Genomic DNA, 17,553 nt, shown 5'->3' with positions numbered 1-17,553 from the left:
TTTGTATTGTGGTTTGTGGGTAGTTGTATTCTGTTTTGTGCTTGTCACTGGACAGAACTGTTAGTGTCGTTTCTGTTAATTGTAGACGTGTTTCTCTTCTTATATATTAAAAAGAGAAGATGAGTATACCCTACCCTGTTGCGGCTTGGTCCTCCACACACGACAATCATTACAACGTTCATATTGATACATCTCACACCTTGGTGGGAATGATCCCACACTTGGTTTATACACAGATTTGTGCCTACGTATGATTGATAAATGAGGCCTCTGATGTTTAGTGCCAAAATGAGCCCACATTCAATATTTTCTGCAATAGGAGAATCTGTTTTCCTGTAGTCCCGCCTATTAATTAATGTCAATCAGGGGACAAATTAGTTTATGCTGAGCTGCAGGGCACCAGGAAAAGGCTCATCACGTCATCTGGCGAAAAGCGGGGAAGGAGGAGCGCCATTTTCCAATCGAACAGTAATCTGTTCAGCTCTGTCGTTTTGTAAAAAAAATCAGTATGGTGCATCGTCCAGAAAAATACAAAATAATTTTTCCTTAAAAACACATTTTATCAAAAGCAAAAACTTTTGCATGAGAAAACACAGAATCCTACTAATTACTACATGTGCTTAATTACGTCAGTTTTGATTTGAGACAACTTTGCAGTGCGCTTTGAACAGGGCATCTGGCTCACGCCCAGGAAGTCAGCTCAGTTCCAAACATGGCTACACAGTCTGGCACTACCATCTCTATTTCAGTATAGTGCTACCATCTCTATTTCAGTATAGCGCTACCATCTCTATTTCAGTCTGGCACTACCATCTCTATTTCAGTATGACACTACCATCTCTATTTCAGTCTGGCGCTACCATCTCTATTTCAGTCTGGCACTACAATGTCTATTTCAGTCTGGCCCTACCATCTCTATTTCAGTATGACACTACCATCTCTATTTCAGTCTGGTACTACCATCTCTATTTCAGTCTGGCACTACCATCTCTATTTCAGTCTGGAATTTCATCATATTCCCAGTGGGTGAGAAGTTTACATACACTCAATTAGTATTTGGTAGCATTGCCTTTAAATTGTTTAACTTGGGTCAAACGTTTCAGGTAGCCTTCCACAAGCTTAACACAATAAGTTGGGTGCTTTTTGGTCCATTCCTCCTATCAGAGCTGGTGTAACTGAGTCAGGTTTGTAGGCCTCCTTGCTCGCACACGCTTTTTCAGTTCTGCCCACAAATTGTCTGTAGGGTTGAGGTCAGGGCTTCGTGATGGCCACTCCAATACCTTGACTTTGTTGTCCTGAAGCCATTTTGCCACAACTTTGGAAGTATGCTTTGGGTCATTGTCCATTTGGAAGACCCATTTGCGACCAAGCTTTAACTTCCTGACTGATGTCTTGAGATGTTGCTTCAATATATCCACATAATTTTCCATCCTCATGATGCCATCTATTTTGTGAAGTGCCCTAGTCCCTCCTGCAGCAAAGCACCCCCACAACATGATGCTGCCACCCCTGTGCTTCACGGTTTGGATGGTGTATTTAATAACAAGTACAGTACTTTGTCAGGCCAAGCCACGCCATCTAGGACCAGAATGGAACAGTCTGTATATAACAGCTACAGTACTTTGTCAGGCCAAGCCACAACGACTCATCGGTCTTAATTTTCCTAATGGCCTACTCAATGGGCCTACTCAATGCTTAATGATTGGTCCTTAAAAATAAGACCTAGTCCATGGAGGACTGAACAATGCTACTGGGTAATTACGGTACATTACACCGTAGAGCAGGGTTCCCTAAATGGCGGCCCGCGAGCCAAATTTGGCCCCCCAAGTTTTTTTGTTTTTGTTTTTTTGAAATGTTGTACAGAAAAAAGTTGTAAAAACACCAGCAAAACAGCTCCAAGTGATTTACATTTTAAATATCTTTTATATTTTCGATATCTTCCAAAGTACTCCCAAATTATATTTGTCACATGCTTCATAATTGTGTGTGTGTGTGTGTGTGTGTGTGTGTGTGTGTGTGTGTGTGTGTGTGTGTGTGTGTGTGTGTGTGTGTGTGTGTGTGTGTGTGTGTGTGTGTGTGTGTGTGTGTGTGTGTGTGTGTGTGTGTGTGTGTGTTTCTGGGGTTGTTGGGGAAAACAGCAAATGTATTTCTGGACAGTAAAGTATATATTCTATTCTATTCAACAACGTCGGTAATAAGTACTGAGGTAAATGAGTGAGTAGGGAGTTAGACAAGCGTATTGATGGTTTGAAGTAAGTATCATGTCTAGAAATCGAGAGGCAAACACAATGTAATATGGAGTTATAAACACAATGTAATTATAAACACAATGTATTATGGAGTTATAAACACAATGTAATATGGAGTTATAAACACAATGTAATTATAAACACAATGTAATATGGAGTTATAAACACAATGTATTATGGAGTTATAAACACAATGTAATATGGAGTTATAAACACAATGTAATTATAAACACAATGTATTATGGAGTTATAAACACAATGTAATATGGAGTTATAAACACAATGTATTATGGAGTTATAAACACAATGTAATATGGAGTTATAAACACAATGTATTATGGAGTTATAAACAAAATGTAATATGGAGTTATAAACACAACGTTGTCGTCCTCTGATATTTGGCTACAAATGCCGTTGCCCATGGCTCTGGAGTCAGCTTCACTCCTTTAGGCGAATTTATTCATCTGCATACAGCATTTACATTATCATGGATCTGCATCTCAAATTGCACCCTATTCCCTACATAGTCCACTACTATTGGCCAGAGCCCCTTAGGGAATAGGATGCCATTTGGGATGCATCTCCCCTGTGTTTTTTGCTCTTTGCTCATGCAGCTCGTTATTAATTTAAGTAATTCAGGAATATTGCAAGATTCACATATACTTCTTGGTTAGGCCACATGGGATTAAAGCCTGCATTCCACTGGTCATTAGTCTCTGTCCTCGACCAACCAGAACACAGATTATAGTCAATACTGTTCCATACAGGACGGGGGAGTAAAGGCATTGTTTGGAGGACTTATTGATCCATTGGCAAAAACTCTGAAATCATTATCTTTTTAAACCATGAAATACCGTTTGATGTTTTATTGTAAATATGATCAATCCAAACAGTGTGGTAGATGTTATGTGGGATATTTATGGTTCTTAAAATACTAACTGGATTAGTGAAATATTTGAGTGTCTGTCGGTGTCCAGGTTCCTGTATGCTCAGCGCAGCAGTTCCCCCCCCCCCCCCCCCCCGTAGTATCAGAGATGAGCCTAATGGAGGTCCCCAGGCATAGTGAGAGAAGAGCCACACACCAAGTCACCACTTTCCCTTCCTTCTCTCTTTCCCCCTCTCCCCTCCATCCCGTCTCTCTTTCCCCTCCATCCCTCTCCTGAGAGTGATTTCACAGGCAGTTTGAAAGTACCCCCTAGGCTAACCATCATCCCCAATCCCTGCTAGAGCCCATGTAGTTGGACCCCATCAGCTCTATAGCCCCGGTCTATCGGTAAACCAGAGAGGAGGGAGACCATTGTTATTGTCCAGTTACAGACAGTATAGATTTTTTTTCTGGGTTTTGAAGTTGGAAAGTTTTGTCCTAATGGCACCTCACCTGCAGCTCTGTTGTGTTGTGTTGCTAACTCCCACCTTGTTAGAAGTTCCAGTCATTTCAGTGAGGATCTGAGGCTGCAGAAAACTTTCAGGATGAGACACAGACCAAGGCCCCAAATAGAGCAGAACACATCCTCCCTTACAGTCTGAAAGACACGGTGAGGAAGACACACATGAAGAAAGAGAGGAAGATGAACACCTCAGGAAGGAGGAGTGGTGGACGAGGGTCGGTAAACATAGCTAACCTCCTCCTCCACAGAGCTCCAGGAAGGAGGGTGCGTTGTGTGCCTTGTGCAGCCTATAGATAAGACTCCTTCTGCTGAGGAGCGGCCTGGCCGGCTATCAGTCCTCTTCCTGCTCCCTCTCTCTTCTCTCCCTTGGTGGGAGGCGGGCCGGGAACACAGGGAGGGTCCCAAAGAGAGAGAACGAGAGAGATATGCAGAGAGAGGGGTAGGAGGGAGAGATAGAGCAAGAGAAATGGGTGGGAGAGAGAAAGGGGATAGAGAGAGGGGGATAGAGAGAGAGATTGAGAGAGGGGGATTGAGAAAGAGGTTTGAGAGGGGGTTTGAGAGGGGGATTGAGAGGGGGATTGAGAGGGGTATTGAGAGGGGGATAGAGAGAGAAAGGGGGATAGACATGGGGATATAGAGAGAAAGGGGGATAGAGATGGGAGATAGAGATGGGGGATAGAGAGAGAAAGGGGGGTAGAGAGAGGGGGTTGAGAGAGGGGGATGAGAGGGGGATAGAGAGAGAGAGGGGGATAGAGAGAGGGGAATTGAGAGGTGGGATAGAGAGAGAAAGGGGATAGAGATGGGGTCAATTGTCACGTCAATTGTCACGGGTTTTCTAGTTTAGTTGTTCTATGTTGCTATGTTCTAGTTTTGTATTTCTATGTTGGGTTGTTTTAGTTTTGTATTTCTATGTTGGGCTTTGTTTGGGGTGATCTCCAATTAGAGGCAGCTGGTCATCGTTGTCTCTAATTGGAGGTCATATTTAAGTTGGTGTTTGTCCCACCTGGGTTTGTGGGAGATTATCTTTGAGTCAGTGTATGTTTCACCTCTGCGTCACGGTTTGTTGTTTTTGTCATTCTGTTTATTTATGTATTGCATAGTTTCACAGTGTAAATAAAATGTGGAACGACAGACACGCTTCACTTTGGTCCGCTCATTCCTACGACAGCCGTGACAGAATCTCCCACCTAAAAAGGACCAAGCAACGTGATCAGGAGTGGACCTGGGAGGACATTCTGAACGGCAAGGGATCCTGGACGTGGGAGGAGATCCAGTCTGGATGGGATCGCCTCCCATGGGAACAGGTGGAGGCAGCGAGAGCAGAGTGGCAACGAGAAGAGGAAGTAGCCCGGCAATGAGGCAAGCACAAGAGGCAGCCCCAAAACATTTTTTTTTGGGGGGGGGGCACACGGGGAGATTGGCAGAGTCAGGGTGGAGACCTGAGCCAACTCCCCGTGCTTACCGTGGGGAGAATAGGACTGGTCAGGCACCGGGTTATGCGGTAATGCGCACGGTGTCTCCAGTGCGCAGCCACAGCCCGGTGTGCTCTGTGCAAGCTCCCCGCAGTGGCCGTGCTAGAGTTGGCATTCAGCCAGGAAGGATTGTGCTGGCTCAGTGTTCCTGGTCTCCGGTGTGTCTCTTTTCGGCCCAGGTTATCCTGTGCCAGCTCTACGCACGGTACCCCCAGTTCGCCAGCACAAACCAGTGCGGCCTGTTCCAACGCCCCGCGCTTGCCGGGCTACGGGGTGTATCCAGCCAGGACGGGTTGTGCCAGTCATAAGCTCCAGACCTCCAGTGCGCCTCCAAGGCCCAGTATATCCTGCGCCAGTTCTACGCACTGTGTCGCCAGTGCGCCTCCGCAGCCCAGTTCTTCCTGTGCCAGCGACCCGCCCTTGCCGGACTAAAGTAAGCATCCAGCCAGGACGGGTTGTGCCAGCCATAAGCTCCAGACCTCCAGTGCGCCTCCACGGCCCAGTATACCCTGTGCCTGCTCTGCGTACCCGGCCTCCAGTGATGTTCCCTAGTCCGGAGCCTCCAGCGACGTTCCCTAGTCCGGAGCCTCCAGCGACGTTCCCTAGTCCGGTGAGACCTGTTCCAGTTCCACGTACGAAGCCTCCAGTGATGATCCATGGCCTGGAGCCTGTAAGGATAATCCATGGCAAGAAGCCTGTAGGGATGATCCATGGCCCGGAGCCTGTAGAGATGATCCATGGCACGAAGCCTCCAGTGATGATCCATGGCCCGGAGCCTCCAGTGATGATCCATGGCACAAAGCCTCCAGTGGTGATCCATGGCACAAAGCCTCCAGTGGTGATCCATGGTAAGGAGCCTGCAGTGATGATCCATGGCATGGAGCCTGTAGCGACGGCCTGCAGTCCGGAACCTCCTGAGACGGCCTGCAGTCCGGAACCTCCTGAGACGGCCTGCAGTCCGGAACCTCCTGAGACGGCCTGCAGTCCGGAACCTCCTGAGACGGCCTGCAGTCTGGAACCTCCTGAGACGGCCTGCAGTCTGGAACCTCCTGAGACGGCCTGCGGTCCGGAACCTCCGGGGCGGTCTGCAGTACAGAGCCTCCGACGATGATCTACAGTCCGGTTCCTCCTCCGACGATCCACGGTCCGGTGGTACTGAAGCAGAGGGATCAGCGGGCGGAGCGGGGGTTACGCCCCGAACCGGAGCCACCTCCTCTGCTGGAGGATCCGCTGGATGATAGGGTTCTGTGTACTGCACCAGAGCCGCCATAGACACTTGTCACCTTCCCTACCCCCCCATTTAAAAAAACAATGTTTTAGATGCATTCGGAGTCTGCACCTTTTTGGGGGGGGGGGGGGGGTACTGTCACGTCCTGACCATAGTAAGCTGTTATTTTCTATGGTAGAGTAGGTCAGGGCATGACAGGGTTTTTTTCTAGTTTAGTTTTTCTATGTTGTTATGTTCTAGTTTTTTATTTCTATGTTGGGTTGTTCTAGTTTTGTGTTTCTATGTTGGGCTTTGTTTGGGGTGATCTCCAATTAGAGGCATCTGGTCATCGTTGTCTCTAATTGGAGGTCATATATTTTTTTTATTTTTTTTTATTTAACCTTTATTGACCAAGAAGGGCTCATTGACAAATCAATTGTAAATTTCGGTGTTCCTCAAGGTTCCGTTTTAGGACCACTATTGTTTTCACTATATATTTTACCTCTTGGGGATGTCATTCGAAAACATAATGTTAAATTTCACTGCTATGCAGACGACACACAGCTGTACATTTCAATGAAACATGGTGAAGCCCCAAAATTGCCCTCGCTAGAAGCCTGTGTTTCAGACATAAAGAAGTGGATGGCTGCAAACTTTCTACTTTTAAACTCGGACAAAACAGAGATGCTTGTTCTAGGTCCCAAGAAACAAAGAGATCTTCTGTTGAATCTGACAATTAATCTGGATGGTTGTACAGTCGTCTCAAATAAAACTGTGAAGGACCTCGGCGTTACTCTGGACCCTGATCTCTCTTTTGAAGAACATATCAAGACTGTTTCAAGGACAGCTTTTTTCCATCTACGTAACATTGCAAAAATCAGAAATTTTCTGTCCAAAAATGACGCAGAAAAATTAATCCATGCTTTTGTTACTTCTAGGCTGGACTACTGCAATGCTCTACTTTCCGGCTACCCGGATAAAGCACTAAATAAACTTCAGTTAGTGCTAAATACGGCTGCTAGAATCCTGACTAGAACCAAAAAATTTGATCATATTACTCCAGTGTTAGCCTCCCTACACTGGCTTCCTGTTAAGGCAAGGGCTGATTTCAAGGTTTTACTGCTAACCTACAAAGCATTACATGGGCTTGCTCCTACCTATCTTTCCGATTTGGTCCTGCCGTACATACCTACACGTACGCTACGGTCACAAGACGCAGGCCTCCTAATTGTCCCTAGAATTTCTAAGCAAACGGCTGGAGGTAGGGCTTTCTCCTATAGAGCTCCATTTTTATGGAATGGTCTGCCTACCAATGTGAGAGACGCAGACTCAGTCTCAACCTTTAAGTCTTTACTGAAGACTTATCTCTTCAGTAGGTCCTATGATTAAGTATAGTCTGGCCCAGGAGTGTGAAGGTGAACGGAAAGGCTGGAGCAACGAACCGCCCTTGCTGTCTCTGCCTTGCCGGTTCCCCTCTTTCCACTGGGATTCTCTGCCTCTAACCCTTTTACAGAGGCTGAGTCACTGGCCTACTGGTGTTCTTCCATGCCGTCCATGGGAGGGGTGCGTCACTTGAGTGGGTTGAGTCACTGACGTGGTCTTCCTGTCTGGGTTGGCGCCCCCCCCCCCCCCCCCCCCCCCTTGGGTTGTGCCATGGCGGAGATCGTTGTGGGCTATACTCGGCCTTGTCTTAGGACGGTAAGTTGGTGGTTGGAGACATCCCTCTAGTGGTGTGGGGGCTGTGCTTTGGCAAAGTGGGTGGGGTTATATCCTGCCTGTTTGGCCCTGTCCGGGGGTATCATCGGATGGGGCCACAGTGTCTTCTGATCCCTCCTGTCTCAGCCTCCAGTATTTATGCTGCAGTAGTTTATGTGTCGGGGGGCTAGGGTCAGTCTGTTACATCTGGAGTATTTCTCTTGTCTTATCCGGTGTCCTGTGTGTATTTAAATATGCTCTCTCTAATTCTCTCTTTCTCTCTTTCTGTCTTTCTCTCGGAGGACCTGAGCCCTAGGACCATGCCTCAGGACTACCTGGTATGATGACTCCTTGCTGTCCCCAGTCCACCTGGCCGTGCTGCTGCTCCAGTTTCAACTGTTCTGCCTGCGGCTATGGAACCCTGACCTGTTCACCGGACGTGCTTGTTGCACCCTCGACAACTACTATGATTATTATTATTTGACCATGCTGGTCATTTATGAACATTTTAACATTTTAACATTTTGACCATGTTCTGTTTTAATATCCACCCTGCACAGCCAGAAGAGGACTGGCCACCCCTCATAGCCTGGTTCCTCTCTAGGTTTCTTCCTAGGTTTTTGGCCTTTCTAGGGAGTTTTTCCTAGGGAGTTTTTCCTAGCCACCGTGCTTCTTTCACATGCTTTGCTTGCTGTTTGGGGTTTTAGGCTGGGTTTCTGTACAGCACTTTGAGAATATCAGCTGATGTACGAAGGGCTATATAAAAATAAATTTGATTTGATTTGATTTGATTTGATTGAGATTTAAAATCTCTTTTTCAAGAGCGTCCTGGCCAAGAAAGGCAGCACCAAGTCATTACAAAAATTACAGACAAACAACATGAAAAACTACAAGTAATCTAGTAAAAACCATAGAATTCACAAGAGTATAACAAAATCAAAAACAGCAAATTAAAAACATTGACAGGTCAGGGAATCAATCTCAAGATCATTCATCAGTGATTTAAAAATACCAATCGGGACAAGTTCTTCCAGTTTAAAAGTATTTTGTAAGGCGTTCCAAGACGATGGCGCAGAGTACATAAAAGCCCTTTTACCAAATTCAGTTCGGACATTTGGAACAGTTAGCAGGATAAAGTCCAGCGAAGGAAGAGAGTACCCACCACATTTCTGAAGAATAAAAATGCCCAAATAAAAAGGTAGTAAACCCAAAATGGCTTTGTAAACCCAAAATGGCTTTGTTTAAGTTGGTATCATCTCTGTTTAAGTTGGTGTTTGTCCCACCTGGGTTTGTGGGAGATTATCTTTGAGTCAGTGTATGTTTCACCTCTGCGTCACGGTTTGTTGTTTTTGTCAATCAGTTTGTTTATGTATTGCATAGTTTCACAGTGTAAAATAAAATGTGGAACGACACACATGCTGCACTTTGGTCCGCTCATTCCTACGACAGCCGTGACATTAACGGTCAATCAAGGGAAAGGTTCAACATGATCTATCAGCCACTTTTTCACTAACTAAACTATGTTTAAACACTTTGCCTGTATACAAAATGTACCAGTCTAAAGATTCTCAGACAGTGATTAAGTTATTTAAGGAAACTAAAAACGAATCAGAACTTGTCACATGGTAAATAAGTCCCACATATATCAAGTGCTATTTTTATTTCTGCCGTGTCAGCAACTCTCCTACTGTCATGGGATCAATACCTACTTATTCAACTCTCCTAGTGTCATGGGATCACTACCTACTTATTCAACTCTCCTACTGTCATGGGATCAATACCTACTTATTCAACTCTCCTAGTGTCATGGGATCACTACCTACTTATTCAACTCTCCTAGTGTCATGGGATCACTACCTACTTATTCAACTCTCCTAGTGTCATGGGATCACTACCTACTTATTCAACTCTCCTAGTTTCATGGGATCACTACCTACTTATTCAACTCTCCTACTGTCATGGGATCAATACCTACTTATTCAACTCTCCTAGTTTCATGGGATCACTACCTACTTATTCAACTCTCCTAGTGTTATGGGATTAATACCTACTTATTCAACTCTCCTAGTTTCATGGGATCACTACCTACTTATTCAACTCTCCTACTGTCATGGGATCACTACCTACTTATTTAACTCTCCTAGTGTCATGGGATCAATACCTACTTATTCAACTCTCCTAGTGTCATGGGATCAGTATCTACTTATTTAACTCTCCTAGTGTCATGGGATTAATACCTACTTATTCAACTCTCCTAGTGTTATGGGATCAATACCTACTTATTCAATGTTGTGATATAATGAAAAAGTCTAATGTCATATCACTGACTAGATCTACACGGTAATATACACTGAGTGCACAAAACATCAGGAATAGCCTCAATTCGTTAGGGCATCTTGACACACTTATCCCGGTGTCCCTGGCTACCATACACCGTTCAAAGGGACTTAAATCTTTTGTCTAAATGGCACGTATACACAATCCATGTCTCTATTCTCTCAAGGCTTCAAAGACTTCATCTACACTGACTGAACTGGATGTAACAGGTGACAAGTGACAATAAGGGATCATAGCTTTCACCTGGATTTACCTGGTCAGTCTATGTCCTGAAAAGAGCAAGTGTTCCTAATGTTTGGTACACTCAGTGTATAGTACCATAGTTAAAGTGACTTGCGACAGTATTCACCCCCCTTGGCATTTTTCCTATTTTGTTGCCTTACAACCTGGAATTAAAATAGATTTTGGGGGGTTTGTATCATTTGATTTACACAACATGCCTACCACTTTGAAGATGCAAAATATTTTTTATACTGAAATAACTATTCAATACTTTGTAGAGCCACCTTTTGCAGCAATTACAGCTTCAAGTCTCTAGGGGTATATCTCTATAAGCTTGGCACATCTAGCCACTGGGATTTTTTCCCATTCTTCAAGGCAAAACTGCTCCAGCTCCTTCAAGTTGGATGGGTCCTGCTGGTGTACAGCAATCTTTAAGTCATACCACAAATTCTCAATTGGATTGAGGTCTGGGCTTTGACCAGGCCATTCCAAGACATTTAAATGTTTCCCTTTAAACCACTCAAGTGTTGCTTTAGCAGTATGTTTTGGGTCATTGTCTTGCTGGAAGGTGAACCTCCTTCCCACTCTCAAATCTCTGGAAGACTGAAACAGGTTTCCCTCAAGAATTTCCCTGTATTTAGAGCCACCCATCATTCCTTCAGTTCTGACCAGTTTCCCAGTCCCTGCCGATAGAAAACATCCCCACAGCATGATGCTGCCACCACCATGATTCACTGTGGGGATGGTGTTCTCGGGGTGATGAGAGGTGTTGGGTTTGTGCCAGACATAGCGTTTTCCTTGATGGCCAAAAAGCTTAATTTTAGTCTCATCTGACCAGAGTACCTTCTTCCATATGTTTGGGGACTCTCCCACATGCCTTTTGGCAAACACCAAACGTGTTTGCTTATTTAGTTTTTTAAGCAATGGCTTTTTTCTGGCCACTCTTCCATAAAGCCCAGCTCTGTGGACTGTACAGCTTAAAGTGGTCCTATGGACAGATACTCCAATCTCCGCTGTTGAGCTTTGCAGCTCCTTCAGGGTTATCTTTGGTCTCTTTGTTGCCTCTCTGATCAATGCCCTGCTTGCCTGGTCCGTGAGTTTTGGTGGGCGGCCCTCTCTTGGAAGGTTTGTTGTGGTGCCATATTCTTTAAATGTTTTAATAATGGATTATATTTAGGGGCTTATTTAGGGGCTTATTGAGGGCTTCATAGGGGGTGAATAGGGGGTGAATACATATGCATGTACCACTTTTCCGTTTAAAATTTTAAAACTTTTTGAAACAAGTTTTTCTTTTCTTTTTTATTCACCAGTTTTGACAATTTTGTGTATGTCCATTACATGAAATCCAAATCAATATCCATTTAAATTACAGGTTGTAATGCAACAAAATAGGAAAAACGTCAAGGAAGGTGAATACTTTTGCAAGGCACTGTAGATGATACAGGCATCACCTTGTCACCTACACAGCCACCCCACCATAACGCCAGCAGCTACCTCCAGGTACCTGAACATATTCTCTGTGAAAGTCATGAACTAGCCCAGCTGGTGATGTTACATGGGTTATCCTCCTCCCACCTCTCCCCTTTCTCCCTGCCTCCCCCTTCTCCTCCCGCCTCTCCCCCTTCTCTCTGCCTCCTCCTTCTCCCTGCCTCCCCCTTCTCCTCCCACCTCTCCCTTTCTCCCGGTGCCCCCCTTTTCTGCCTGCCTCCTCCTTTCCTCCTCCTCTTTTCCTTCCTCCCCCTTCTCCTCACAGCCTCTCCCCTTTGCCTCCTCCTGTTAGCCCTTTTTCCTCCTGTCCCCCTCCTCTGGTCCATGACACAATTACTCACAAGAAGACAAATGACAGGCTCTTGCTGCTGGTATCAGAGAGTCCAGCCACTTCTAAATGAAGGTGCTTTGGCAGCGCTGCTGTGGCTCCTTATATTTCCCCCTCTCCATCTCCCCAGTCTCTCGCTCCCCATCATGCTTATCGGCAGGCGAGCAGTGCCCCTAGCCACCCCCTCCTCCACCCCCCAGCCTCCCTCCTCTGTCACCCCCAGCCTTTTTCCTCTCTGTCCCCCTCCTCAAGGGGTTTAGTTAGGGGAGACACATGGAGGACCAGCCTGGTTGATTTATCTCCCCTGCCCCTCTAGCCCCTTCTCCTGGCCCCCACCCTCGGCTCCCAACCCCAGGTACCAGCCCCCAGCCTGGACACCACCACCACCACGGCTGAAACAGCCGACGAGGCTCCAACGACTCCAGTGGTTCCAACACAGCATTAGCTGGAGTAAACCTTCCTGCAGGTGAAAAATGTCCTGTGATTGGCTAATTAATCAGTCAAACGGGAGCGACGCGGCCTCTGACTGGAGGGACCGAAGCAGGCGCCTGCAGAGGGCCCGCTGATAAATAGTCTCCCTGCCCGATTCATACATCAACAAAAGTTAGTCATTTTTCTAAAGCCCAAAGATGGCTGTGAAAGGTGCAGGAAGGGGTAGGTATCGCCGCCGAAGTAAACCTAGCTACAGTTTTTATTTATTTCGCTTGCTTTATTTATATGTATTTGTCAATGTGGAGAAATGACTCCTCTACTCGACAGATAATTACATTTTTAGAAAATGGCTCACTTTTTTGAATCTTGTGTAATTGTTCTCTTTGTAGAGAGCACTGTTCTTTTTCTTTAGACTAGAAAAAAAATGCTGAATGGAGAATATTCATTGAAATGTATTTTATTTATAATATAATATAATTTATAACACAACTAGGATTACTCTACAGTATATCCGGGAATAGAGATTAGTCTCTGATGTGTTTAAACTGTAATTTGACTGATACTGAGTGTACCTAGGCTACCTGTGCTATCATACTGGTTGTTTCAATACGGTAAGGGAAACAGTACAACCCTATTGAATCATGAATAACCCCCATCTCCTTTGTGCAAATGTATTTGAATGCAAATTCAGTCTAGAGTCTCGGCTTGGCGCATGCATTTCACTCCAATATGCAGTTCGGGTCTTCTGTATATTTGCTATATCTAAAGCAGAGAGATCATTTACAGGACGGGTGTTGTATGTACAGAACCAATCAAATGTTTGGACACACCTACTCATTCAAGTTTTTCTTTATATTTTACTATTTTCTACATTGTAGAATAGTAGTGAAGACATCAAAACTATGAAATAACACATATGAAATAATGTAGTAAACAAAAAAGTGTTAAACAAATATTTTATATTTGAGATTCTTCAACGTAGCCACCCTTTGCCTTGATGACAGCTTTGCACACTCTTGGAATTCTCTCAACCAGTTTCATGAGGTAGTCACCTGGAATGCATTTCAATTAACAGGTGTGCCTTGTTAAAAGTTAATTTGTGGAATTTCTTTCCTTCTTAATGCGTTTGAGTCAATCAGTTGTGTTGTGAAAAGGTGGGGGGGGTATACAGAAGATAGTCCTATTTGGTAAAATACCAAGTCCATATTACGCCAAGAACAGCTCAAATAAGCAAAGAGAAATAACAGTCCATCATTAATTTAAGACATGAAGGTCAGTCAATAGAAAACATTTCAAGAACTTTGAAAGTTTCATCATAGCGCAGTTGCAAAAACCATCAAGCGCTATGATGAAACTAGCTCTCATGAGGACCACCACAGGAAAGGAAGACCCAGAGTTACCTCTGCTGCAGAGGAGAAGTTCATTAGAGTTACCAGCCTCAGAAATTACAGCCAAAATAAATGCTTCACAGAGTTCAAGTAACAGACACATCTCAACGTCAACTGTTCAGAGGAGACTGTGTGATTCCGTCCTTCATGGTCAAATTACTGCAAAGAAACCACTACTAAAGGACACCAATAAGAAGAAGAGACTTGCTTTGGCCAAGAAACACGAGCAATGGACATTAGACCAGTGGAAATCTGTCCTTTGGTCTGATGAGACCAAATTTGAGATTTTTGGTTACAACCGCCGTGTCTTTGTGAGACGCAGAGTAGTTGAACTGTTTATCTAGGCATGTGTGGTTTCCACCATGAAGCATGGAGGAGGTGGTGTTGTGGTGTGTGGGGGTGCTTTGCTGATGACACTGTCTGTGATTTATTTAGAATTCAAGGCACACTTAACCAGCATGGCTACCACAGCATTCTGCAGCGATGTGCCATTCCATCTGGTTTGCGCTTAGTGGAACTATCATTTGTTTTTTCAAAAGGACAATGACCCAAAACACACCACAAGGCTGTGTAAGGGCTATTTGACCAAGGAGAGAGATGGAGTGCTGCATCAGATGACCTGGCCTCGACAATCACTCTACCTCAACCCAATTGAGATGGTTTGGGATGAGTTGGACCGCAGAGTGAAGGAAAAGCAGCCAACAAGTGCTCAGCATATGTGGGAACTCCTTCAAGACTGTTGGAAAAGTATTCCAGGTGAAGCTGGTTGAGAGAATGCCAAGAGTGTGCAAAGCTGTCATCAAGACAAAGGGTGGCTACTTTAGAATGTTTAACACTTTTTTGGTTACTACATGATTCCATATGTATTATTTCATACTTTTGAGGGCTTCACTATTATTCTACAATGCAGAAAATAGTAAAAAAAAAAAACTTCAATGAGTAGGTGTGTCCAAACTTTTGGCTGGTATTGTATATTGATGTAGTGCAAAGTTGATTGCACTTTGAAATGGCAAAACCATTTGTGCTTTTTTTTGTGCTTTTTGACTGATTTATAATTTGGTGGTAAACGACTACCCAGCATTATCTAAGTTTATATTGATAAGCTTGTGTATCAGAACATAGAATCTCTATTTATTTGCATGGTTAGTTCTGTAGATTCCACTTGTGCTGTTCTCCTCAACATAACATGCCTGGATGACGGTGATGGATAGGCCTAGCAGTTAGTTAGTGAGTGATTGAGTGAGTTAGTGAGTTAGTGAGTTGGCTGGCTGCATGGGCCTGGCTGGTTCTAGGGCCCACTAGGTTCCAGCTAGGCGGTCGGTACGGAGTGCTCCTCCTGGGGGTCGTGCTGACCTACCTGCCCTCTCCCACTCCCACTCCCTGCTCCGCCACAAAGAGGCCAGGCCTCGGCCCCTGTTGCCCGCTCCCTCTGCCCACGCCCGTCCACATGAAGGATGGCTAGTCAGTGGGGGAGGGGGTTGCGGGGGATCCCGGGCAACACAGTCTGAAGGAAGGAAAAGGGTAAGGAAAAGGGTGGTGCAGGGGGAGCAGGAAGGTGCGGGGTAGAGCAGGGGGGTGAGGGATGGAGCAGGTTGGAGGTTTGGCATTGAGGCATTTGGCAGATGCTGTTGGTGTGGCAGGCAGGGCATAGTCCACGGGCAGAGTCCACAGGTGGAGTCCACAGAGCCCCTGCACTCTGAAACATTGTTGATCATAAGGTTTATTATATATCTAGTAGTAAAGTTTATTGTACAATTAGTAGTATGGTTTATTATATATCCAGTAGTAAGGTTAATTACATATCCAGTATTAAGGTTTATTATATATCTAGTTGTAAAGTTAATTACATATCCAGTATTAAGGTTTATTATATATCTAGTAGTAAAGTTAATTACATATCCAGTATTAAGGTTTATTATATATCTAATAGTAAAATTAATTACATATCCAGTATTAAGGTTTATTATATATCTAGTAGTAAAGTTAATTACATATCCAGTATTAAGGTTTATTAAATATCCAGTATTAAGGTTTATTATATATCCAGTATTAAGGTTTATTATATATTATATATCTAATAGTAACGTTTGTTTACTGTATATCTAAAAGTAAAGTGTGTTTACTGTATATCAAGAAGTAAAGTTTGTTTACTGTATATCTAGTAGTAAAGTTTGTTTACTGTATATCTAGTAGTAAGGTTTGTTTACTGTATATCTAGTAGTAAAGTTTGTTTACTGCATATCTAGTAGTAAAGTTTGTTTACTGTATATCTAGTAGTACGGTTTGTTTACTGTATATCTAGTAGTAAAGTTTGTTTACTGTATATCAAGTAGTAAAGTTTCTTTATTGTATATCTAGTAGTAAGGTTTGTTTGCTGTATATCAAGTATTAAGGTTTGTTTACTGTATATCTAGTAGTAAAGTGTGTTTACTGTATATCTAGTAGTAAAGTGTGTTTACTGTATATATAGTAGTAAAGTGTGTTTACTGTATATCTAGTAGTAAAGTTTGTTTACTTTATATCTAGTAGTAAAGTGTGTTTACTGTATATCAAGTAGTAAAGTTTGTTTACTGTATATCTAGTAGTAAAGTTTGTTTACTGTATATCAAGTAGTAAAGTGTGTTTACTGTATATCTAGTAGTAAAGTGTGTTTACTGTATATCTAGTAGTAAAGTTTGTTTACTGTATATCTAGTAGTAAAGTTTGTTTACTGTATATCAAGTAGTAAAGTTTCTTTACTGTATATCTACTAGTAAAGTTTGTTTACTGTATATCAAGTAGTAAAGTGTGTTTACTGTATATCTAGTAGTAAAGTTTGTTTACTGTATATCTAGTAGTACGTTTCATTATATATCCAGTATTAGGGTTTATCATATATCTAGTAGTAAGATTCATTATTGAAGTATAAAAGTAGAACTATATCTTTAGACGTTAAATAGTAGGACTATAATACATAGACGTTAAACAGTAGACCTATACCATTAGACGTTAACAGTAGGACTATATCACTAGACGTTAAACAGTAGGCCTATATCACTAGATGTTAAAAAGTAGGACTATAATACATAGACGTTAAACAGTAGGCCTATATCATTAGATGTTAAACAGTAGGCCTATATCACTAGACGTTAAACAGTAGGCCTATATCATTAGACGTTAAGCAGTAGGCCTATATCATTAGACGTTAAGCAGTAGGCCTATATCATTAGACGTTAAACAGTAGGACTATACCATTAGACGTTAAACAGTAGGCCTATATCACTAGATGTTAAACAGTAGGACTATATCACTAGACGTTAAACAGTAGACCTATATCACTAGATGTTATGCAGTAGGCCTATATCACT

This window comes from Salmo salar, chromosome 15 (genome assembly GCF_965601325.2).
Source record: "Salmo salar chromosome 15, fSalSal1, whole genome shotgun sequence".
NCBI classification, from domain to species: Eukaryota; Metazoa; Chordata; class Actinopteri; order Salmoniformes; family Salmonidae; genus Salmo; species Salmo salar.
Note: the sequence above shows the minus strand (reverse complement) of the source record.